This window comes from Lolium rigidum, chromosome 3 (assembly GCF_022539505.1).
Source record: "Lolium rigidum isolate FL_2022 chromosome 3, APGP_CSIRO_Lrig_0.1, whole genome shotgun sequence".
NCBI lineage: Eukaryota > Viridiplantae > Streptophyta > Magnoliopsida > Poales > Poaceae > Lolium > Lolium rigidum.
In genome coordinates this window covers 47447943-47472974 of record NC_061510.1, presented here as the reverse complement: position 1 = coordinate 47472974, position 25032 = coordinate 47447943, and the positions used below count along the sequence as shown (strand labels likewise).

At 41.2% G+C, this 25032-nt stretch overlaps 1 long non-coding RNA gene across 1 annotated transcript; it reads left to right on the top strand.

The window, feature by feature from the left end:
• Nucleotides 1–23863: 23863 nt before the first annotated feature.
• On the top strand, nt 23864–25032 carry LOC124695947. The gene is made up of 3 exons (XR_007000605.1): nt 23864–24236; nt 24320–24847; nt 24943–25032. It is a non-coding gene; the product is annotated as an uncharacterized LOC124695947 (long non-coding RNA).

Here is a 25032-nt window from a genome sequence, read left to right as displayed (position 1 = left end):
ATAGCATTTTGAGAATTAGTGCTAGTATCCACATGAGGCTCACAAGATGTTACCTTTGACATGATAGCCTCATGAGCTAACTTTAGCTTCTCATGGGACACTAGAAGTTCATCATGGGAGCTAGAGAGCTTTCCATGACTTTCTTCCAAAATCCCATACTTGCTAGTTAGCAATTCAAGTTGTTCCCTTAGCTCAACATTCTCCGTCAAAATGGATGCTTCATAAGATGTAGAGTTAGTAGCACAATCATCATCATTAATAGCAAAAGGAGAAGGCAAGTTGGCATGCTCTTTTAGATATGAAGCTTTAAGTTGCTCATGTGACTCGGTGAGTTTGGTGAGCGCACTCTCAATGACCCTAGAGTCATTTTTGAGTTGCTCAAAATCCTCAAGGAGTTTAGCATTCACAAACACAAGATTATCATTTTTTAGCTTTAGATCATTTGCCACTTCAAGATCTCTATCATGGTTTTCCTTTATTCTAGACAATTCTAGAGAAAAGGTCTCTTCAAGAGATTCTTTGGTGGTTTGTTCTTCTTCAAGTTAATCCTTTAGAGAACCAATTTCATTGGCATACTCGCGTTCAAGAACACCCATTTTTAATATGGTGTTCTCATGCATCTCAATAAGTTTTTGGCTCTCAATATCACAAACTAAGATCTCAACAAATTTAGAGCAAGCAATTTTATTTTTGCGAAGAGCATGATGAACAACCTCACCCTTGTCATGTAAATAGGCAATCAATTCCTCTTCTTCTTCATGTACTTCATCTTCATCATTATGAGAAAGATTAGCTTCCGAGGTATGAGATACCGTAGAAGCTTTAGCCATAAGGCATATATGAGAAACTTGAGATGATGGATAAGAAGAGCTACTTGAAGCTCCATTCAAGATCTTGTCATTGCCAATGGATTCTTCGGTTTCCTCTACATTGTTAGACACACAACAGCTAGAGGAAATAGAAGCATTTATATTATGGAGACAAGAAATAGCAAGCATATCACCATGGCATTTAGATGAGCATTTAACACATGGTATGCAAGGACTATCAACACAAGTATGTGAATCATTTATAGTGCTAGATGTGTTTAAGTCCAAAGATGAAGCATTGCAATGAGATAGAGATGAAGGATCATCAAGAATAGGATCACCCTCAACATTGCAATGGTCATCACCACTCACCTTGCCATTTCCTTGTGTCTTGAAACACAACGGTGAAGTGGATGAAAGTTCATCACGGCCGGAAGTGGAGGGAATACAATCATCCTCAATAATGTTGGACACATCATATTTTTCTTCAAGCTTTGTCCATAAATCATGAGCGCTCCGGAAAGGCAAGATTGCAAGAATATCTACATTGCTCAAAGCATGAACAAGCACATTAGAAGATTGAGCACTGAGATATAAAATTTTCTCATCCTCTGAAGATAGATTTTGGGAATCCATCGGAGGAGAAAAACCTATATCTACAATTCGCTCCATATGAGGGACAATGGCCCGAAAATGACTAAGCATGCGAATTTTCCAAACATCATAATTTGTGCCATCGAATATAAAAGTGTGATCATGCACAAAATCTATAGCCGACATCCTTACTCTCAATGCGGTAAAGCCTATAGAGAGAGACCGGGCTCTGATACCAATTGAAAGGACACGGATGTCACCTATAAGGGGGGTGAATAGGCGGTTTAAAACTTTTACGAATATGGCTTAACAAATGTGGAATAAAACTAGCGTCTAATTTGTCAAGCACAAAACCTATATAACTAGGGTTCACCTATGTGGACCAACGACTTATGCTAAGCAATTCAAGCAACTATTTGATAGCAAGATATATAACTTCAAGCACGAAGGCTATCACAAAGTAAAGTGCATAAGTAAAGAGATCGGGTATAGGAATAACCAAAGTGACGCGAAGACAACGATGTTTCCCGAAGTTCACACTCTTGCGAGTGCTACTCTCCGTTGGAGCGGTGTGGAGGACAAGTCACTCCAAATGCACGAGGGCCACCGTATTCTCCTCGAGAATTCCCACCAAAAGGGATGTCCCCGATCCACTATGGAACCTTAGGGTGGTCACCGAACCCGCACAAAGCTTGGGGCTATCTCCACAACTTAATTGGAGGCTCCAAATAAATTGCCACAAAGGCCTTGACCTTGAGGAATCTCCACAACTTAATTGGAAGCCCCAAGAACACCACTAAGCCACAAAGCAAAAAAAACTTGAGGTAATCTCCAAAACTTAATTGGAGGTCCCAAGAACACCACAAAGACCACTAAGCCGTCTAGGGTTCAAAGACCCAAGAGGAACAAACTCCGGGAACAAGCTCCCGAAGTGTATGTCTCATGAACTTTCACCTCCACGTATCACCACGGAGAATTCAAACCGATGCACCAAATACAACGGCTAGAACACCACAAAGATGATCAATCCTTCTCTCTCAGATTCCAACAAAGCTACAAAAGCTATTGGGGTAATAAGAGAGGAAGAACAAATAGGAGGAGTGATACGTCCAATTTGCATCACTATTTTATATCATAATTTGCTGTTATTCATTGATATATTTCATATTGGGACACAATACTTATGTTATTTCATCTATTTTGCATGTTTCATGATTATTTGGAGATCGAGCACCGGAGCCAGGATTCTCGCTGGAAAAGCACCGTCGAGATGCAATATTTCGGAAGATCAACTCGTGGAAGGAAGTTTTACAGAAAATCCTATTTTTCCGGATGACGGAGGAAGCCAGAAGGGGGAGCCAGCTGGACCCAGGGTGGGCCCACACCATAGGGTGGCGCGGCCCATGGCTCCGGCCGCGCCACCATGTGGTGTGGAGCCCCTCGGCCTCTTTCGCCTCCTTTTCTTCGCGAAACCCTTCGTCCCGAAGACCTAAGCCACGGAGGAATCCTCACGAAGGGTTACAGCCCGCCTCGCGGGGCGGAGAACACCAGAGAGAAAAGAGCTCTCCGGCGGGCAGGAATCCGCCGGGGAAATTCCCTCCCGGAGGGGGAAATCGACGCCATCGTCACCGCCATCGAGCTGGACATCATCTCCATCACCATCATCATCATCTCCACCATCATCACCGCCATCTCCACCGCTCGACATCGTCACCGCTGTAGCAATTTGGGTTTGATCTTGATTGTTTGATAGGGGAAACTCTCCCGGTATCGATTTCTACTTGTTGTTTATGCTATTGAGTGAAACCATTGAACCAAGGTCTATGTTCAGATTGTTATTCATCATCATATCACCTCCGATCATGTTCCATATGATGTCTCGTGAGTAGTTCGTTTAGTTCTTGAGGACATGGGTGAAGTCTAATTGTTAGTAGTGAACTATGGTTGAGTAATATTCAATGTTATGATATTTAAGTTGTGGTGTTATTCTTCTAGTGGTGTCGTGTGAACGTCGACTACACGACACTTCACCATTTATGGGCCTAGGGAATGCATCTTGTACTCGTTTGCCAATTGCGGGGTTGCCGGAGTGACGTAAACCTAAACCCCCGTTGGTATATCGATGCAGGAGGGATCGCAGGATCTCGCAGTTTAAGGCTGTGGTTAGATTTATCTTAATTACTTTCTTGTAGTTGCGGATGCTTGCAAGGGGTATAATCACAAGTATGTATTAGTCCTAGGAAGGGCGGTACATTAGCATAGGTTCACCCACACAACACTTATCAAAACAATGAAGATTAATCAACTGTATGTAGCGAAAGCACTAGACTAAAATCCCGTGTGTCCTCGAGAACGTTTGGTCATTATAAGTAAACAAACCGGCTTGTCCTTTGTGCTAAAAAGGATTGGGCCACTCGCTGCAATTATTTCTCTCGCATTTTACTTACTCGTACTTTATTCACCTATTACATCAAAACCCCCCGAATATTTGTCTGTGAGCATTTACAGTGAAACCTTCATCGAAACTGCTCGTCAACACCTTCTCGCTCCTCGTTGGGATCGACATTCTTACTTATCGAAGATACTACGATACATCCCATATACTTGTGGGTCATCAAGACTATTTTCTCGGCGCCGTTGCCGGGAGTGAAGCGCTATTGGTAAGTGGAATTGGTAAGGAAAACCTTTACAGTTTGTGCTGATTTTATTTCTGCTTGCTGCTATAAGTCATTATGGAGAGATCTTCTCTTCAATTTCTATTTGGGAAATCTACTACTACTGCAACGGTAGTGGATGAGGCGCCAGGTGAGGAAGTAATACCATATAAAATACCTACGAAAATTATTGAACATGTTATGGATAACCGCTATGAAGGGGATGGAACCGTCCATCCTGGTGATCATTTACTGTTTTTGCATGAATTATGCGGGTTATTCAAATGTGCAGGTATTGCTATGAATGAAGTAAGGAAGAAGCTATTCTCTATATCGCTGTCTGGTAAAGCGGCGCATTGGTATAAATTGTTGAAGAATGGTGATTCTCTTGATTGGGAGGACATTGTGCCTTTATTTTATTCCAAATTTTATCCTCCAAGTGAAATTCACAAAGATCGGAACCGCATATATAATTTCCGGCCTCATGATGGAGAGAGTATTGCCCAAGCTTGGGGGAGATTGAAGTCTTTAATGCTCAAATGCCCCATTCATGAGCTTCCGGTAATGTTATTATTGATAATTTCTATGCAAGACTTTCTTTTCAAGACAAGACCTTGCTGGATACTTCTTGTTCCGGATCATTTACGCGCAATAAATAAGAGTTTAAAAGGGACCTTCTTGATCGGATCCAAGAAAATACTCGAAGGTTGGGAGAACGACAAAGATAGAGAGTCGGTATAATTTACGATTATAAATGCATTGAAGCTTTTATGGATACCGATACATTTCGTAATATGAGTGCTACATATGGTCTTGATTCTCAAGTTGCTGCAAATCTTTATAAAGCTTTTGCCTCTCATTATGAATTGCCTAAGAAGAATTTTGATAAGTATCATGAACCGTACAAAGATAAAATTGATTCATCTATTAATAAGTGTGTTGTAATTGAAACTCGCTGATCGTGTTATTCCTGAAGCTTATATTGAAAAAACTCCTTCTCCGCTAAAATGAAAGAGTACTCGTTATAAATAGTGCGGTTCATAAAAGTGAAAAGAAACCTAGAGAACCTCGAAGAACAAATAAAAGTTGAACCTCGCCGTTGCAATAGTTAAAGATCTTGTGACTGAAAATGTGGAGGATGGTCATATTATTTTCTCGTGAAGATGCTTCTAATATTGTTTCACATCCTAATAAACCCAAACAAGCTAGTGTTCCTATGATATCCGTTAGAATTGGTGATCATTGCTATTATGGTTTATGTGATATTGGTGCAAGTGTTAGTTCTATACCTTATGAGCTTTACACGGAGATTATGCACGAAATTGATTCTTGTGAACTTGAAGATATTGATGTGGTTATTCAGTCGGCTAATAGAGAAACTATTTCTCCAATTGGTATTGTTCGAGATGTGGAAGTTCTATGTGGTAAGATTAAATATCCCGCTGACTTTTTGGTACTTGGTTCTCGTCGCTAGTGATTATTGTCCTATCATTTTTGGTAGACCTTTTCTAAATACTTGTGGACCTATTATCGATTGCAAGAAAGAGAAAATTTTGACTAAATTTGCTGGTGAATCTTATGAGTTTAACTTCTCTAAATTTACTAAAACTCCTTATAAAGCTGATTTGCCTAGTAATGATTTTAAAATGGAGCAGTGTGCATCTATTGTTCTTGTTCCTAATAATCCTTTGCAGCAACATTTGGAGGATAGCGAGAGTGAAGTTTTTAGGAAAGAAAGAGATGAGCTTGAGGAGATTTTTCTTCGCCAACCTATTCTCAAGCATGATTTACCTAGTGGAAGACTTGGGTACAACACCGCCACCAAAGGAAGATCCCGTTTTTGATTTAAAGCCTTTGCCTCGATAATCTTAAATATGCTCATATTGATGATAAGAAAATATATCCCGTTATTATTAGTTCTAAGCTTACGTAGTTTGAAGAAGAAAGATTATTGCAAATATTGAAGAAACACCGAGGTGCTATTGGCTATACTCTTGATGACTTGAAGGGGATTTCTCCTCTATTTGCCAACATGCCATTAATATGGAAGATGATGCGAAGCCGCTTGTTGAACCTCGAGCGTCGTCTAATTCCTAAGATGAAGGATGTGGTAAGAAATGAGGTATTACGACTTCTTGAAGCTGGTATTATATATCCTATTGCCGATAGTAGATGGGTTAGTCCCGTGCATTGCGTTCCTAAGAAAGGAGGAATGATCGTTGTGCCTAATGATAATGATGAGCTCATACCTCAAAGAGTAGTTGTAGGGTATAGAATGTGCATTGATTATCGAAAAGTTAATAAAGTTACTAAGAAAGATCATTACCCTTTACCATTTATTGATCAAATGCTAGAAAGGTTATCTAAAAATACTCATTTTTGCTTTCTTGATGGTTATTCCGGGTTTTCACAAATTGTCGTTAAAGCTAAAGATCAAGAGAAAACCACTTTTACTTGTCCCTATGGAAGTTATGCTTATAGGCGTATGCCTTTTGGTTTATGTAATGCTCCTGCTACTTTTCAAAGATGCATGTCTGCTATTTTTCATGGCTTTTGTGAGAGTATTGTGGAAGTATTCATGGATGATTTTTCGGTCTACGGGAATTCTTTTGATAGTTGCTTGCGAAACCTTGATAAAGTTTTGCAGAGATGTGAAGAAACTAACCTTGTTCTTAATTGGGAGAAATGCCACTTTATGGTTAATGAAGGAATTGTATTGGGACATAAAATTTCCGAGAGAGGTATTGAAGTTGATAGAGCTAAAGTTGAAGCTATTGAGAAGATGCCCTATCCGAGGGATGTTAAAGGTATTCGTAGTGTTCTTGGACATGCTGGGTTTTATAGGAGATTTATTAAAGATTTCTCCAAGATTTCAAAACCTCTTACTAATCTTCTTCAAAAAGATGTACATTTTGTTTTTGATGATGATTGTAAGGAAGCTTTTGAAACTCTAAAGAAAGCCTTAACAACTGCTCCTATAGTTGAACCTCCTGATTGGAATTTACCATTTGAAATTATGTGTGATGCTAGTGATTTTGCTGTAGGCGCTGTTCTTGGACAAGCGAGTAGATAAAAAATTAAATGTTATTCATTATGCTAGTAAAACTCTTGATGTCTGCTCAAAGAAATTATGCTACTACCGAAAAAGAATTGTTAGCCGTAGTCTTTGCTTGTGATAAATTTAGATCTTATATTGTTGATTCAAAAGTTACAATTCATACCGATCATGCTGCAATTAGATACCTTATGACAAAGAAAGATGCTAAGCCAAGGCTTATTAGATGGGTACTTCTTTTGCAAGAATTTGATTTACATATTGTAGATAGGAAAGGTGCCGATAATCCCGTTGTCGATAATTTTTCTAGATTGGAAAATATTGCTTATGATCCTGTTCTCGTTAATGATAGTTTTCCAAATGAACAATTGGCTGTAATAAAGGTGAGCTCGCGAGACAGTCCTTGGTATGCTCGATTATGCTAACTTTATTGTTTCCAAGTACTTGCCTCCAACCTTTTCAGCTTCAGCAGAGGAGGAAATTCTTTTATGACTTGAGGCATTATTTCCGGGATGACCCACACTTATATAAAGAAGGAGTGGATGGTATTCTGCGAAGGTGTGTTCCCGAATATGAACAACAAGAGATATTGAGTAAATGTCATGGCGAGTGCTTATGGAGGACATCACGCCGGAGATAGAACCGCGCAAAAGGTTCTACAATCAGGTTTTTATTGGCCAACTCTCTTCAAAGATGCAAGGAAGTTTATTTTATCTTGTGATGAATGTCAAAGGGTTGGTAATATCTCCGTACGCAATGAAATGCCTATGAATTATACTCTTGTTATTGAACCGTTTGATTGTTGGGGATTTGACTTCATGGGACCTTTTCCCTCTTCAAAAGGTAACACTCATATACTTGTTGATGTTGATTATGTTACTAAATGGGTGGAAGCCATACCTACAAAAAGTGCTGATGGTGAGACCTCTTTAAAAATGCTTTTAGATGTTATTTTTCCTAGATTTGGAGTACCTAGATATATTATGAATGATGGAGGTTCTCATTTTATTCATGGAGGTTTTAGAAAAACTCTTGCTAAGTATGGTATTAATCATAGAATTGCTTCCGCTTATCACCCTCAAAGTAGTGGTCAAGTAGAACTATCAAATAGAGAAATTAAATCTATCTTGCAGAAAACCGTTAATAAATCTAGAAAGAATTGGGCTAGTAAGTTGAAAGAAGCACTATGGGCTTATAGAACTGCTTATAAAAACCCCATGGGAATGTCGCCTTATAAAATGGTTTACGGAAAGGCTTGTCATTTACCTTTAGAACTAGAACACAAAGCTTATCTGGGTCGTTAGAGAATTAAATAAAGATCCTAAACTTGCCGGTAATAAGAGGTTGCTACAATTAAGTTCTCTAGATGAATGGAGAAGTGAAGCTTATGAAAATGCTAAACTCTTTAAAGAAAAAGTTAAAAAATGGCATGATAGAAGGATCATCAAAAGAGAGTTTAATATTGGGGATAAAGTCCTATTGTATCGGTCTCGTCTCGCATTCTTTGCGGAAATTACTCTCGAAATGGGAAGGACCATATGTTGTTGAGGAGGTGTATCGTTCAGGAGCAATTAAAATTAGCTCTCTCCAAGGCAATGCTACGCAAGTGGTGAATGGACAAAGACTCAAGCATTATATCTCGTGTGATTCTTATAATGTTGATGTTGATATTATTCGAGTGGAAACACCGGAGGCTTTCATCAAGGGACAAATTGACAGTCCGCCAGAACTCAACTTTGAATAGGTAACAGTACTGGTAATGAAAAGTTCGCGATTTACTTTCCGAACATTATTTTTGCTGTTTTTGGAAAATAAGAAAAATTACGAGTTCGAAACGGAGTGGAAAGGACGCACGAGGGCGTGCCACCACAGGCCGGCGCGGCTCGACTCGGGCCCGCGCCGACCTATGGTCTGGCCGCCTCGTTGCCCCTTTCCGACTCCAGTTCGATCTGGTACTTTCCGTTTGTTCTGAAATTTTTTATTATAAAATCCCCCGGACCCCTGGAGGTCCGTATATCGTTTTCTCGACGTGTTTTGTTTCGAGCTGTTTCGGCCAGGATTTGTTTTAGATCTAGAGCCATCATGTCTTCATCGGGAACTCCGAAGGACAACTCCCGCAAGGATGTTGGCAACTTGTACATGGAGGAGCCGAGGATGCATCCAAAGGAGTTGATGCTCGTCGAGGGAAAACCGCAGATCAAAGATGTTCAGTGGTCCCAAAGGAGAAGGAAGCTTGGAAGACAGGATGGAGAAGCTAGAACAAGAGGTCTTCAATTACAAGAAGATGGCCGAGCGTGAAGTGGATATCTTTCACAAGATTGTGTCTCGAACTCATTGTCGAACACGAGAAGGAAACCGCAAAGCTATGGGGCGACATCCTCTCACTTCACGACACCACCAACAAACTCCAAGCTCAACTCTATGACATTCATAATCGAACTCGTGAGTATGAAAACAGGTTTAAACATATAAGCCGTGCCGCTAGTTTCAGGATTCCCGAGACCAAGATGTCATTTGTTGATGGAGAGCCTCCATCTTGGAAGTCTGAAGACGGGAATTCATCACCACCATCGCCAAAGGAGTAATTCATCATCGGTATTGGCATCCCCTTGGTTTGTTCCAAGCTTGGGGAGTGCCGCGTATCACATTATCATTACCTTTTACTTTTTACTATCAAGTAGTGTCATATCATGAGTAGGGAAGTTATCGTATGAGATGGGTTGCAGTAGTGGAAGTATCTCTCCTTTAGTTTGTCTATGTATCCCTTGGTGTGAGTTATCGTTATGGAATATTAATGAGAAGTCTTATCATTTACATATTGCACACCTTATTCTAGTTTGCAATTTCTATTATATGATTGATCTTGATTTTAGTATTGGTACTACTTTGGGAGCATTGAGTTAATCTATTTGGTTTTGGCAAACTTAGCAATGGTCAATAGCAACAACACTTTGAGTTTTAGAAGAATAGAGGAAACAAATGTAGAAGATGTTATTATCTTTCTTATCAGTTCTTAGCTTAGTATTCTAAAGTTAAAACTGTTTGTGCTTACAAGTAAGATGCATGATTATTTCTATCACATGTATATTTGTTTGTTTCCCTCGACTCCTATGCTTGCTATTTAACCTTGCTAGCCAAAGAACTGTACTGAGAGGGAATACTTCTCGTGCATCCAAACCCGAACCCAAACCTATGCCATTTGTGTCCACCATATCTACCTACTGCATGGTATTTTCTCGCCATTCCAAGTAAATACTTCATGTGCTACCTTTAAACAATTCAAAACTTATTACTTCTTATTTGTGTCAATGTTTTATAGCTCATGAGGAAGTATGTGGTGTTTTATCTTTCAGCCTCGTTAGGCAGCCTCCACTAAAGGACTAGTGGCTTCATCCACTTATCCTATAATTTTGCAATAAGAGCCGGCAACGGGGTTCCCAACCCCAATTAATCAACTTTCATTAATGATTCTCTTCACATGTTTTGCCCTGATTCATCAGTAAGCAACTTAATTTTGCAATAGACACTCCTCCATGGTATGAGATTGTTGGAAGGCACCCGAGGATTCGGTTAGCCATGGCTTGTGTAAGCAAAGGTTGGGGGGAGTGTCATCCTTAAAATAAACTAAAGTACATGTGTAAACAAAAGAGAAGAGGGATGATCTACCTTGCGGGTAGAGGTAACGTCCTTCATGGGAGCCGCTCTTTGGGGGTTTGTTTGGCAAGGGGGTTAGAGTACCCGCTACCAACTGTTGACAACAACAAACACCTCTCAAAACTTTACTTTTATTCTCTTCATATGATTTCAAAACCGAAAAAGCTCTAGCACATGATTTAATCTCTCGCTTCCTCTCGCGAAGGGCCTCGTCTTTTACTTTATGTTGAGTCGAGAAACCTACTTCCCTCCATCTCAAGCAAGCATTTGAGTTGTTGTGATCAAACTATTATATTGTGATTTGCTTCATCATGTCTTTACTCTTTCTTGTTTAGTGCAAGTTTTACCTGAATGAATATAGCTTTGAAAGTCATCAATGATTAATATGATTGAGTATGCAAGTTTACCATAAGCCTTAATATGAGAGCGCTGCTCAATAGATGAATATAATCTGTTAAATGTTCTCTGACCAAGAACAAAGTTTGCCATCACCAATTATGATTCCTTATGCACCTTTATTTGTGATTACCTTATACTTGTTTCAAGTTGAGTTATATGAGGAAGTTGTTTACTATAATGTCTTGTGTGAATGAATATGATGCTTCTTGTCCGTATTTTATTTATCGACTCTTCACTCCATAAACATGTGGTCCTGTTTACCGAGTTCGGCTTCGCTTGGGGACAAGCGAAGTCTAAGCTTGGGGGAGTTGATACGTCCAATTTGCATCACTATTTTATATCATAATTTGCCGTTATTCATTGATATATTTCATATCGGGACACAATACTTATGTTATTTCATCTATTTTGCATGTTTCATGATTATTTGGAGATCGAGCACCGGAGCCGTGATTCTGCTGGAAAAAGCACCGTCAGATGCAATATTTCGGAAGATCAACTGCGGGAAGGAAGTTTTGCCGAAAATCCTATTTTTCCGCATGACGGAGGAAGCCGAAGGGGGAGCCACCTGGACTCAGGGTGGGCCCACACCATAGGGTGGCGCGGCCCATGGCCCGGCCGCGCCACCATGTGGTGTGGAGCCCCTCGGCCTCTTTCGCCTCCTTTCTTCGCGAAACCCTTCGTCCCGAAGACCTAAGCCACAGAGGAATCCTCACGAAGGGTTACAGCCGCCTCGCGGGGCGGAGAACACCGTAGAGAAAAGAGCTCTCCGGCGGGCAGTGAATCCGCCGGGAAATTCCTCCCGGAGGGGGAAATCGACGCCATCGTCACCGCCATCGAGCTGGACATCATCTCCATCACCATCATCATCATCTCCACCATCATCACCGCCATCTCCACCGCTCGACATCGTCACCGCTGTAGCAATTTGGGTTTGATCTTGATTGTTTGATAGGGGAAACTCTCCCGCATCGATTTCTACTTGTTGTTTATGCTATTGAGTGAAACCATTGAACCAAGGTCTATGTTCAGATTGTTATTCATCATCATATCACCTCTGATCATGTTCCATATGATGTCTCGTGAGTAGTTCGTTTAGTTCTTGAGGACATGGGTGAAGTCTAATTGTTAGTAGTGAACTATGGTTGAGTAATATTCAATGTTATGATATTTAAGTTGTGGTGTTATTCTTCTAGTGGTGTCGTGTGAACGTCGACTACACGACACTTCACCATTTATGGGCCTAGGGCATCTTGTACTCGTTTGCCAATTGCGGGGTTGCCGGAGTGACAGAAACCTAAACCCCCGTTGGTATATCGATGCAGGAGGGATCGCAGGATCTCGCAGTTTAAGGCCGTGGTTAGATTTATCTTAATTACTTTCTTGTAGTTGCGGATGCTTGCAAGGGGTATAATCACAAGTATGTATTAGTCCTAGGAAGGGCGGTACATTAGCATAGGTTCACCCACACAACACTTATCAAAACAATGAAGATTAATCACCGTATGTAGCGAAAGCACTAGACTAAAATCCCGTGTGTCCTCGAGAACGTTTGGTCATTATAAGTAAACAAACCGGCTTGTCCTTTGTGCTAAAAAGGATTGGGCCACTCGCTGCAATTATTTCTCTCGCATTTTACTTACTCGTACTTTATTCACCTATTACATCAAAACCCCCTGAATACTTGTCTGTGAGCATTTACAGTGAATCCTTCATCAAAACTGCCTGTCAACACCTTCTGCTCCTCGTTGGGATCGACATTCTTACTTATCGAAGATACTACGATACACCCCCTATACTTGTGGGTCATGAAGGAGGAACACAAAATTTCTCCAAGATCTAGATCTAGTGGATTTCCCTCACAAAGAGAGAAACTTGTTTGGTCAAGATGTAGATCTAGATCTCCTCTATCTTTTCCTCAAATATGAGAAAGAATCATGGAGGGATTAGAGGGAGAGGAAGCTTCTCAAGGTCAACAATGGAGTAGAGAGAGAGTAGGAGAAGCAACCGCTCAATGGGGAAGAAGACCCCTTTTTATATGGGAGGATGAGCACTAGCCGTTTGGAGGACAAGGCTCCATTTTCGCACCCGGCTTGGCCGGACCAATCTGGCCAGCCGGACTTGTCCGGGCCGGCCCCGGACCAATTCCGGCGACTAATCTGAGAGCCGGGACCACTTGGACGGACCGGGGGCCGGACTGGTCTGGCCCAGCCGGACCTTCCGGCCCGTGACCGGACCAATCTGGCTGGCAGCGCACGGCACACCAAAAACATCGCCATTTTCACAACGGGACTCCGAATTTGATGATCTTAGGCTCGTTCGAATCACAACGAAGAGTTCTACAAGATCATGCAGGGAAACATCATAGTACAACCACGGAGTATAAGATCAAAAGGGGAAAGTATTAACCTATCTATAAGAGCTAAGCTGGTAACACCTCCAATAAGGAAATTGCAACAACTTGAGTTACAAAACTCGGATTTAGGTGAAACCAATTTAGTTGGAAAAAGGATGACAAGATCTACCCCACAAAGAGTGAAAATATTAATAACATGTGGGATATATTTTTCATGAATTTAGAGGTGAAACCTCTCGATACAAAGAAGCGAGAAAAACTCCAATATCGAAAACGCAACAAGTATTTCATCTGGAATCTGTTTTCGATGAACTAGAGCTTGTCAAGAGAGAAAGCACAAGCTCTAAAACACCATATGTATAAGATACAAATAACAACCAAGAAAGATGATGCAGGAATGCAAAGGTTTGACCTATCTTCAAATGATACGACCGAGTTACTCAATCGAGAGCCCCTTGATAGTGCGGCAACTAACCTATAACCTAGTCTCCTAACTAAACCACGAGACCGGTAAGAAAGAAATCCTATCAAGAACAAACCTTAGCCTTGCGCATTCCAGTTGAGCTCGGTGATGACGATCTTGACCGCAACAGATGGAACGCCTTTCTTGATTGTGCTTGCTTGATGAAGTCTTGCTAATTGCTCCCCCATACTCCACTGTGGAGAGCTTCTTTTTCGGTGCATCTTCACATATCCATGATCACCATATGAAAGACAAGCTTCAACCATATGATCTATTCGAGTTGGGTCATCTTGAGCTGTCACTTTATTTCTTCTTATTGCAACCTTGAAGCCAACATATGGTCCAAGCAATCAAGCATTGCCTATAGACAACTCCTACAATTATGACTCAATGCAATCATTAGTCCATAGGAATTGTCATTAATTACCAAAACCACACATGGGGACTCTATGCACTTTCACCACCCCAACCGACCTCCCTCCTATATAAAGAGGGGAGGGGGCAGGGGCGCAGCCACCCTCAACCCTAGTGCTGGTCGCCACCTCTCTTCCCCCACCATACATCTGCTCCGGCTGGGCGAAGCCCTGAAGATTTTCTCCTCCACCACCACCACCACGCCGTTGTGCTGATGGGATTCCAAGGAGAGCTACCACACATCCGCTGCCCGCTGGAACGGGGAGAGGAAGGACTTCTCCGACACCGTACGCGCGACCGAGTACGGAAGTGTTGCCGGATTGCAGCACCGGGACGATCGACTACACCAACAACGAGATCTGATTTCGTAAGGTTTTGGATCTTCGAGGGTTAGTTTCTTATTCTTTCTCGTTGCTTCGATCTTCATAGATTGGATCTTTCCTTCTCCTAGATTGGATCTTGGATTTATTCTTATTCGCGGTAGAAATATTTTTTTTCCATGCACCAAACCCATCAGTGGTATCAGAGCCGTGTTTATGCATAGATCTGTTGCACGAGTAGAACACAATGAGTTGTGGGCGTTGATGCTTTTGTTGTCTTTAGTTATGTGTACTTTGATCTTGCGGGATGGTGGGATGAAGCGGCCCGGGCTAACTTTACATGACCGCGTCTCATGAGACTTGCTCCACGCACATGCAACTTGTATTGCATAAGTGACTTTGCGGGTGTCTGTCTCTCTCACGGAAATGCACTTTTGATCCCAGGTGTAGATGCTCCCTTTATTAAAAAAACAAATTTCAAAATTTCAGAAAATTCGGGAACAAAATTGTGCTCATATATCTCCACATTCTACATGCTCACTTACAGTTTCATAACAAATTGATATTTTTCGTGGCCTGTGCAAAAAAGACAAACAAATGCCTATCAAAATGCCTTATTTTAGCACCAAATTTTATCTTTTTCTGCACAAGACACAACAATTCGGTTTTTCATGAAACGACTTTGTGAACACGTAGGATGTATAGATGTATGCTCAACATTTTCTTTTGAAATATTTTAACATTATTTAATATGTTTAAAATGCATTTTAAATATAGGGAGCATATGCACCCAGGAGCAAAAATATCATGTCCTCTCTCTCACCACATTTAAGATTCAATTTACTATTTCTATCGAAAACACTAGTATCATCGTTGTGGTTCATGTTCGTAGGTAGATTGGATCTTACTCGAAAACCTTAAACCACGTAAAATAAGCAAACCAAATTAGAGGTGTCTAACTTGTTTTTGCAGGGTTTGGTGATGTGATATGGCTTTGTGATGATGACCATATTTGATGTATGAGATGATCATTATTGTATTATGGCAACCGGCGGGAGCCTAATGGTTGTCTTTAAATTTGTGAAGACCTGCGTGTCTATTCATCATGTAATAGCTTTATTTCAAGTACTTGTTATAGTAGCTATAAGTGATGGACAACCATGAAGCGGCGCCATGGACCTTGGTGCAATGCTGATGATGATGGAGATCAAAAGCACAATAAGAAATGCCATATCATATCACATATTATGAATTGCATGTGATGTTAATCCTTTTTTGCATCTTATCTTGCTTAGATCGCGACGATGGCATTATAAGATGATCCCTCACATTAATATCAAGATAATAAAGTGTTCTCCCCTCGTATGCACCGTTGCTAAAGTTCGTCATCTTGAAGCATCTCGTGATGATCGGATGTGATAGATTCTACGTTCACATAGAACGGGTGTAAGCCATGTTGCACACGCGGAAATACTTGGGTTTGCTTGACGAGCCTAGCATGTATAGACATGGCCTCAACACAGGAAACTGAAAGGTTGAAAACGAGTCATATGGATGATATGATCAACATGTTGATGTTCACCATTAAAGCTACATCATCTCACGTGATGACCGGACTTGGTGTAGTGACGATGTATCGTGTGCCACTAAACAACAATGAGGGATGTTGTATTAAGTGGGAGTTCATTAATAATTAGATTAACTAGTCCTCAACCTGTGCGGTAGCACCGCACGGGCTAGTTATGATTGTTTCTTGTTTGTTTTATATTTGTATACTAATAGTAGGGTTCATAAAGAGATCACAGAAAAAGTAACTAATATAGAACAATATCCATTACTGTTATCGATAATGAAACTGTATTAGAAAAGTGGTCAACCATGTATATAAAATACATTATGTAACATTTCTTGTTTGTTTGCCACCTGTATACTAATAGTAGGGTTCATGAAAAGATCACAAAAAAGTAACTTAATAGTGTTCCATTAAGGTCATCATAATGAAGCTGTATTACAAAAGTGGTCTACCCTGTATATAAAATACTTTATGTAACAACATATCAAAATTATTTACCGCATCATCTACAGGCATGATAATTATGTATTAACCAAAGCTATACCACTTTTCTTTTCATGAATAGTCATGAAATTTTCATAAATTTATAGCAGACAACTAATGCTAAAACTGAATTACTTACTTAACCATCCGGAAAAAGGAATAACCAACAGCAATGCACGTGACAACTTGAAGATAGATTGCAGTAACATTAACACTCAGGTCGTGAGATGGACTATGATGCATGCGGAAGATGCAGACGCAGTCCAAGTTACCAAATATTTGTCTACCTCCAAAGTTGCTTTATCATAATGTAGCATTACATGTTGCTGGGTATATACGCATGTATTTTTATAGCAGTCTAGCACCTTTCACATGATGATAATCATGAAAAACAAATCAGAATTTCAGTGAACGGAGGATACGGTTTTATTTATCTACTTGCAGAATGGTGATAATGCTGTATCATACCCTAAATGACAACAGACAGAACATACCAAGTTACTGAGGCATTATTCCGAATCATGTCAGCGACGATCAGAGATCAGATAACATGAGCAAAATATGCCAACAAAAAAATCGTTCGCCGTCAAAAAAGAAATTATTATAATTGAATTTTGGAAATGTGCTTTCATAGTACATGATCTCATATAAGATATTATGGTAATTTTTTTTTGCAAATATCAAAGCAGCTATGAGAAGTCCATAATGTGGGGCAGGATCCTCGCGCTTCTTCTTGAAATCCTGAAATACAATGTGCATTTCTGAAGAAGGGCCAAAGTGTGAAAGCGAAATCTATGAATTTAAACATTAGGCATGTTAACAAATAAGAAACAATTAATTCTTGAAGAAATGCAGTGTAGTTTGTGTGGGACATAGATCATTATACAATTCATGACCCAAGATTTTTCTATTTTAGAGTAAAAAAAAATAGAGGTTAAACTATTTTATCTTCTCAAGATGTACGCCTACTATAATATCCTCATGCATGTACAACATATATATTACTACAGCATATAGTGCATCTTCATCAAATCAGTCATTGCATATATAAGTTTCTTTGAAGTTTCCTAGTGTTAGTGGATCAGATCTTGATCAAATAGCAGCTCTTACTAACAAAACTTCATTATGCAGCAGAAAACTTAAATTGTATGGAAATAAGCTCAAATAAGTTCTTAATTTGTAGGGCATCAACCAAAAAAAGTGAAGACATCAAAGCTAAGAAAGTAGAAACCATGGGGAAAAGTCACAAAGTGGTTGGTTTGACCATCAAATTTCAGTCCCCCTCATTGCTTGAAATCAATAATGCTAAGATGCCGCCTTTCTTGACCTCTTCAATGCAGAACACTCCATCTCCCGCATACATCACTATTAGAAAGATAAAATTCCAGAACATAGCTAATTAGCTTGTCCTTTTAACATCTAAGATACACATATCCTGCCAGAGGATTTGGAACTTATAAATAATACATTGAGTGCCATGGCTCTGATATATTTATGGAAAAGCTGACCTTGACCGATGTTGCATGATCCGAGCGCGAGAAGGATGCAACACCGCTAACACTGCAGACACCTAATCTGATTCGAGCTACAGTTAATGCCCTCCCTCCTCCGTTGCATCAACCTTCGTGTATTGCTTTGTGGTCTAAACCTGCAAGTTCTGGAGATTCAAAGGACCTTAAATCCTCATATGCTGCATCAATTCACACAGAAAGCACTATGCAATTGATTTCTGGAAATAACATCGGACAACAAAAACTGATCGGATTACTCGCAAAAACAAAAATAGCCAGGATCTGATTAGAAAGGGTGGAGAGCATCTCTTGCCTAAGATAACTAAGAAATCACAGGCATCGTCCAGCAGATGTTGGGATTGCAACGGCTAGCCAAGACCAGGACGAAGTCCGATGTCCAGCAGAGATTGGGATTGCGTCGGCCACTTCCGCCATGGGTCGCGTCCAGCAGAGATTGGGATGGCGTCTGCCACTTCCGCCATGGCCGACGTCCAGCAGATGTTGGCCTTGCGCCAGCCGGATCGATAGCGTCCTGGCTAGATAAGGAGGCGAGGATTACAGAAGTGTTTCTCCTTCAGATTTCCTTTGCTAGGTTATCGAGGAGGCTAGGTACAGAAGCCTTTTTTCAGGTACTAGCATAAGTGCCCGTGCGATGCACCGGGTTGATTTTTATTACAGAGACTTTATCTACTCGATATCACTTATCCGATGCACAATTAGGACACGATAAAACGCTATAAGTTTGAACTCTGTCCACATGAAAAGGAAAGAAAAATAGCAAGAAAATGTCGATAGTCTAAGCCAACATAACAAAGGTATTCGCCGGCACCAGCGGTCTTGGCGGTAATATGAGTTGCTCCCTCCAAGTCACGGAAAGAGCTTGGAGGCTAGCAAATTGGTGATTGCTCTTCTCACATGTTATTGACTTGCCAGAAAGTATTTTAATGGTAATCTCTTCTAGATCATCATCTACTAATCAATCGCGGATGGCCAGACCTGATTAGAAGAAGATACGCGAGTCCATTATTTACCGATAATAAAGCAACTCTAGTGTCAAATCGATCAGAGTTGAGGACAGGGCGACAGACTACGTCGCTCCAGGAGATTTCCGCTTGGTTGCAAGTTGGATCGATTAGAATTGAGGCTAGTGTGGTGCAGTCCATGTCCATCTCTCCACCAGATTTAGCCTTGCATAAAAACTGGATCGATCAAAGTTGGTGCTTAGGTATCACTTTGAGAGTTTGTCTTCCAATTTTTTTCTGCAATGATAAGCGCACGAAAAGAGTGGCTAGCTTAGCACGGGTTGCCCGATTTCGATTGAGAGGCAGACGGACGCAATGCTGACGGGCAGCGCCAGCGAAGTTCATGTCGATCTCGGTTCGATGCAGCTGGCAAGGGAGCATGGAGCTCCAGGTCGAATTGAGCCGGTCTGCGGCTCAAGGCCAACTGTGATGCAATTCCCATTGTGATGTAATTTTTTTTCAAGCAAATCTTGCATGGTGGGCTAGCTCTTTCAGGAGCAAGATGTCTGGAACGAATTCAGCCGTTTGCACCAAAATTAACCTCCGGCCGATAATTATCCAAGCCAATTCAGGAGGTGAGCACAAAGCCGATAAGCCTTCATGAATTGCTACCTGTGGGGCCCACCCTGATTCTCAATCTTCTCTGGACTGGTACGCAAGCTGTCCTTCTCTCTCCTCTGGTGAACAGCACTTCTGCCGGCGGCAAATTCCGGCGAGCTGCCGCCTCCCCGAACCGATTCCTCGCGGCCAGGCCCTCTCTATCTTGCCCGTTTCGATTCCCTGCCAAGACCCGCCGGATTCCGACCAGAACGGCCAAACGGAGCGGCCATGGAACGTGCACACGGTGTGGGCAGATCTCCACCATTGGACACTTCCATCACCACGCCTCGACAGCTTCCAATCGGCATACTTGGAGCGAGCTCTATCCTACCCGGTGCTTGAACGCCTGGATCTTGAAGTTGAAGGAAGGAAGAAGTGGAACGGAGGGATACATCGATGGGAGTTGAATATTAATAGAGGATGGGTGGCGTGCGTTAGAGTGGAGGAGTCTGGGCCGGATTGAGTCCAGGAGGATCACGACACAGGGTGGGTGGGGCGCGGTCTCCACTGCGGAGGGTAATGGAGCACCGTCGGCCACGTAGGGAGCGCACCAGCTGAAAATATAACCAAACCGGTACGGTGGCATTTGTGTGTATTATGCGGTTTGGTGGGAGGGCAAAACGGTCCACTAAAAAGTTGGACGAAAATTTTGGCAGAAACCTTAGCTCCTTTATTATTAGGTATAGATAAGATGTGTTAGATGTTTTTTTTCAGGCGTAATGATGGGAATTACGGGGCGCGAAAGCACTTCCATCCAATGGTTGTACACATGTCTTTGGCTAATCGGATGGATGTAATTATTGAACTTTGAGGATTAACGTGGTGGCTTATTGGGAGTCTCCAATTAGTAAATATAAGAAACTTGAACTAATTATCATGAACATAATTTGAATAGTATTTTGAATTAAATTGTAGTATTGACATCTGTTATCTACCATGCGTTAGTCTTCTAATTGAGATAGAAATACTGTTAAGTCTGACAAGTAACTTTACTGACTGGTACCATATTGTTAAAGAATCAAGAAATGATTAAGTCCTATTGCAAACTTTTGGTAAACCTCACGTTGCTGATTCAAAGAGAAATGGTTTCAATTAGTACCTAAAATCATCTTGTCTCCGTGAAACTTGAAGTTCAAATCCGTTTGAAAAGTAAGGAGCTGGAAGTTTTGTTTTCAGAAATAAGCGAGGTATGACATATATGTGATATCTAAGACCTTATTACACGATGATAGAATATAATCTAGTGAGACTACATAAACTCATAAGTTTTATAGGAATGTACGAATGTTGAAGGCGCTAGGCGTCCCGATCCTCCAACTAGTTGGGCACTAACGATATTCGCATATCCATGAAGTGATCGTCCTTAGTATGCACCGTTGCTAAGACTCGTCGTTTCGAAGCATCCCGTTATAATCGGGTGTTATAGATTTTACTTGTGCATACAACGGGTGCAAGCCAAATTTGCACATGCGAGTACTGAGGTTAAACTTTACGAGCCTAGCATGTATAGACATAGTCTCAGAAAAACGTCATGATTTGATGGATAAAAATTATGAGTGAAATTGTTCATCACATTAAAAGGTTACTAATAGTGAAATCCGGAACACTTGTCATGTGATGATCAACTTCGAAGTAAGAACCTCAAGGTTATTAGTATTTGACCAACAAACCTAGAAGTTATTGATGTTGAAGTGTTTTCTGAATAATGAGGAAAGCCAAAAGAGAAACTACAAAAAAAATTGGCAGGAAGAAAGAAAAGACTAGAAAGTCTAGCTCAGGTGTATATAGATGATATACATGTTATGAATGTATTCTTTGTTTGGTCACATAATAAAATTCTTAGGTATTTGTACCATATTGGTTGGTATGAGATGTCATACAACACAACGCAATAAAAGAATATTATGGCCTAAGTGACTGACGACAAGGAATGTGGTGATAATGCACGTCTGGAACAAAAAAAAATAAAGAGCTATTATGTTCGTCATTGGCATTCTACCTAACCCTTCAGATTTATAATAAAGAACCTTATAATTGTTATTTTGTGTTGAATTGAACCCAAGATATTATTTTTAGTGCTATTGCATGTTAGTGATTGGTACTTTGTCATTATTTGGTGGGGAGATTATATATTCTGATTGTGTTGTAATCATTATGCCTCTGGTCTATATCATGTTTGACATTTTTGAGTAGTTCCCCACGTTTCCTGGGGCATAGGATGATCTGGTTAATGATGTGCAATGAGTATTTGGTCAAGTTTTCTATCTTTTTTATGTTGTTCTATGATGGTTTTATGCGAACGTCGACTACATATTACTTCACCTATATGGGCTCATAGGGCTACACTATAATGTAATGCATTAATGTTGGAAGGATCGGAATGACAGAAACCGTGTTCCAACACTATGGGTTGCATTAGAGGGGTTTATTTCAGGGACCCCAGATCTTATAGGTATGATGGGATATTTATATCTTTATGATTCCTATACTCGCTCATGAAAATGGCTCTAGGACCCATCATAAGGTGTGTATTCGCTCATACCTATGGATGCACCTAATTAAGGCTCCGCCCCTAATTGAATAAAGCTTGACAAAATATTTCCTGCATTGTTTAGAACTGAGATGCTAGTGAATCCATGCCGCCCTCAGGAACTTCAGTCTCATATAAGCACACACACTTGAGTTTGTCCCCTTGCTGCATAGAGGATTGGGCTTTTCTCTCATCGAGAGCATTTACTTTTTGCACTTCATTTTTATTGCAAACTATACACCCAAAAACACCAAATCTGCTACTTCATTATTATTGCTTTCTTGTCGATTTTGCTAACCAATACCTCCAGCTCCTCGTGGGTTCGACAACCTTTCTTATTGAAAAGTACTACAATAGATCTCCTGCACTTGGGAGCTATCAGGGAGCTAGCATGATAGAATTCTGTTTGCCAACCATGCTTGCCGCTAGGAATGCGCATCTACTTGCCAAAAAACTTTTTCAAACCGACTACGGCTTGTGTCGTCGAAAAAATCTGTCGGGTAAGGGACTTCTTTGTAGTGGATTAAGTTCTCAATGTGATGTATGGGATGTATTATGTTGTAATCTTCGTACGACATCAGTGGCTGGAGCTACTATGGTTGTCATTTAATTATTCTAATCGACAATGAAAGCCATGTTGTATTTGCTTTATTAGCTAGTAGTAGAAATATTACAACTTGCAAGCATGGGCGATGGAGGTGTCTGGCGCCGCGAGATGTTGAATTTGGAGATCGACAACATGAAAGGCTATACCATATCACTATAATTATGAATTGCATACAATGTTAATCCCTCTTTGCAATTTATTTGTTGTGTGGTAGTCGTAATAAATAGGGTGATCCTCCCTAAGGTTAGGCACCATGTTTCATGTCACATTACCACCACGGAGATGTTCATAATGTGGATGTGAACCTTATGCACAATCGGTGTACTAAGGTTCACTTGATGTTTTACAAAGGTCATCTTTAGTTTGGTACACAAGAATTAAGTAACAGTAAAATGGAACTAGTAGGACCCTTCCTCAGCGATTTGAGGTCAGCAGCCGTCCGATCTTGTGTACGGAACGTTCGGATCTTTCCTTCATGCCCGCGTCCTCGTCCAGGGGCTTTTCAGCGCGTTACCACGGTCGATATAATCAGCCCAACATACTAGGGCTGCTACTCTCGAGAATGACCAGGGCATCCTCTCGTGAACTGGGCCCGTGATGGCAATGGGATTGGGCCGCTTCGTTTGTTACTGGGCTCTCAGCCGCGAGTTGTGCACTTGTGCTCTGGCCTCGACAGAAACCATGATTCTCCTCTTCAAAGATAAGCCTGGTTCCTCCTGGTTAAGCTATTGCTTTATTGTAGGCAATGGCCGTCGTCATCATTGCTTGGTGCAACTAATGGCGCAGAACATGTGCCGCCAGCCCCGCCAGTGTCTTTCCGGTTGGAGTGTACAACGTTTCTGGCCTGCTCACCTCCTCTCCCCTTAAACACCAGGTTATTTATGTTCTTCTCTAATCTCTACTGTATTGTTCCTCTAATTGCTTCCCCTTTCGATTGCAGTACATTTGGTTTCTGTTGATCTCGTTTTCTTGGATTGCGTAGTTCTAATTCATCAAGTTATTTTCGTGATTTTCCCTGTATCATGTCGGCCTTGACGATGAGCGAGAGATGGTTGATGACCGCGGCGGGCGATGCAAAGGAGGAGGCTGCGCCGTCAGCGGTTCAAGGATGCAGAAGATGATGCGGAGGAGGCGGCCGAAAGGACGAGGCGGAGGGACCGGGGGACTGGATCCTCGATCGCATGCCTATCAGGTAAATCACAGCTCTCCACCTTCAATCTCCAAGCCCTCTCTAAATCGCTTCTCAGTATTCAATTATTCATTGACGATGAGAAGATGGTGTGCGCCGCTACTGCTTCATACCAGGCGTGAGCACACAATTCGTGGGCATCACCAGTTCCACTGCTCTGTCTGAATGGCTCGGACCCCTCTTTGACCGACCTCCGCTGCCATGATCTCCGTCTCGCCATGTGTCCTTGGTATTCCTGTGAATCAGTCCCTTTCTTATGAAGAATTTGGCGGGGCACTTGCCTACTGTAACTCTCTAATAGTGATGACTCCGAGACAACAATCAGCAGTAGTTCAGTAAGTCTAGCATAACAAGAAAATTACGGAATTTACAAACCTGAGGAAACTCCCTCGATAAGGCAAGCTCCCACTATCCAGTTACTCTTGGGACACTGGTTGTCAAATATCTCTGAATTTGAACTTGAACTACTCAAACTGCAGAGAGTACACAAAGAAAAGTTTGAGGCATTAAGATTGAATCTGTTATATTAGGCTTCAAGCTTTGACAGGTGCAGTCAAAGGTAAAGCTTTTGGCTGCTTTTAGTAGCTCTTGCGCTCCTATAGTTTTTCATCTCGGTGAGCTGATGTTCTCTTAACAGATTTTTGTCTGTTATTTGTTGTATCTGTAACTAAGACCTTGATCCTTGTTTCTTCTAATCAAATTAATGCAGCACGAAAGAATGAGGGATTACAGGTCCCAGTCTAGATAAAGTGCAAAATGACTGCCACCTCCTAGTGCCAAATAGTCAGCACAGCACAAG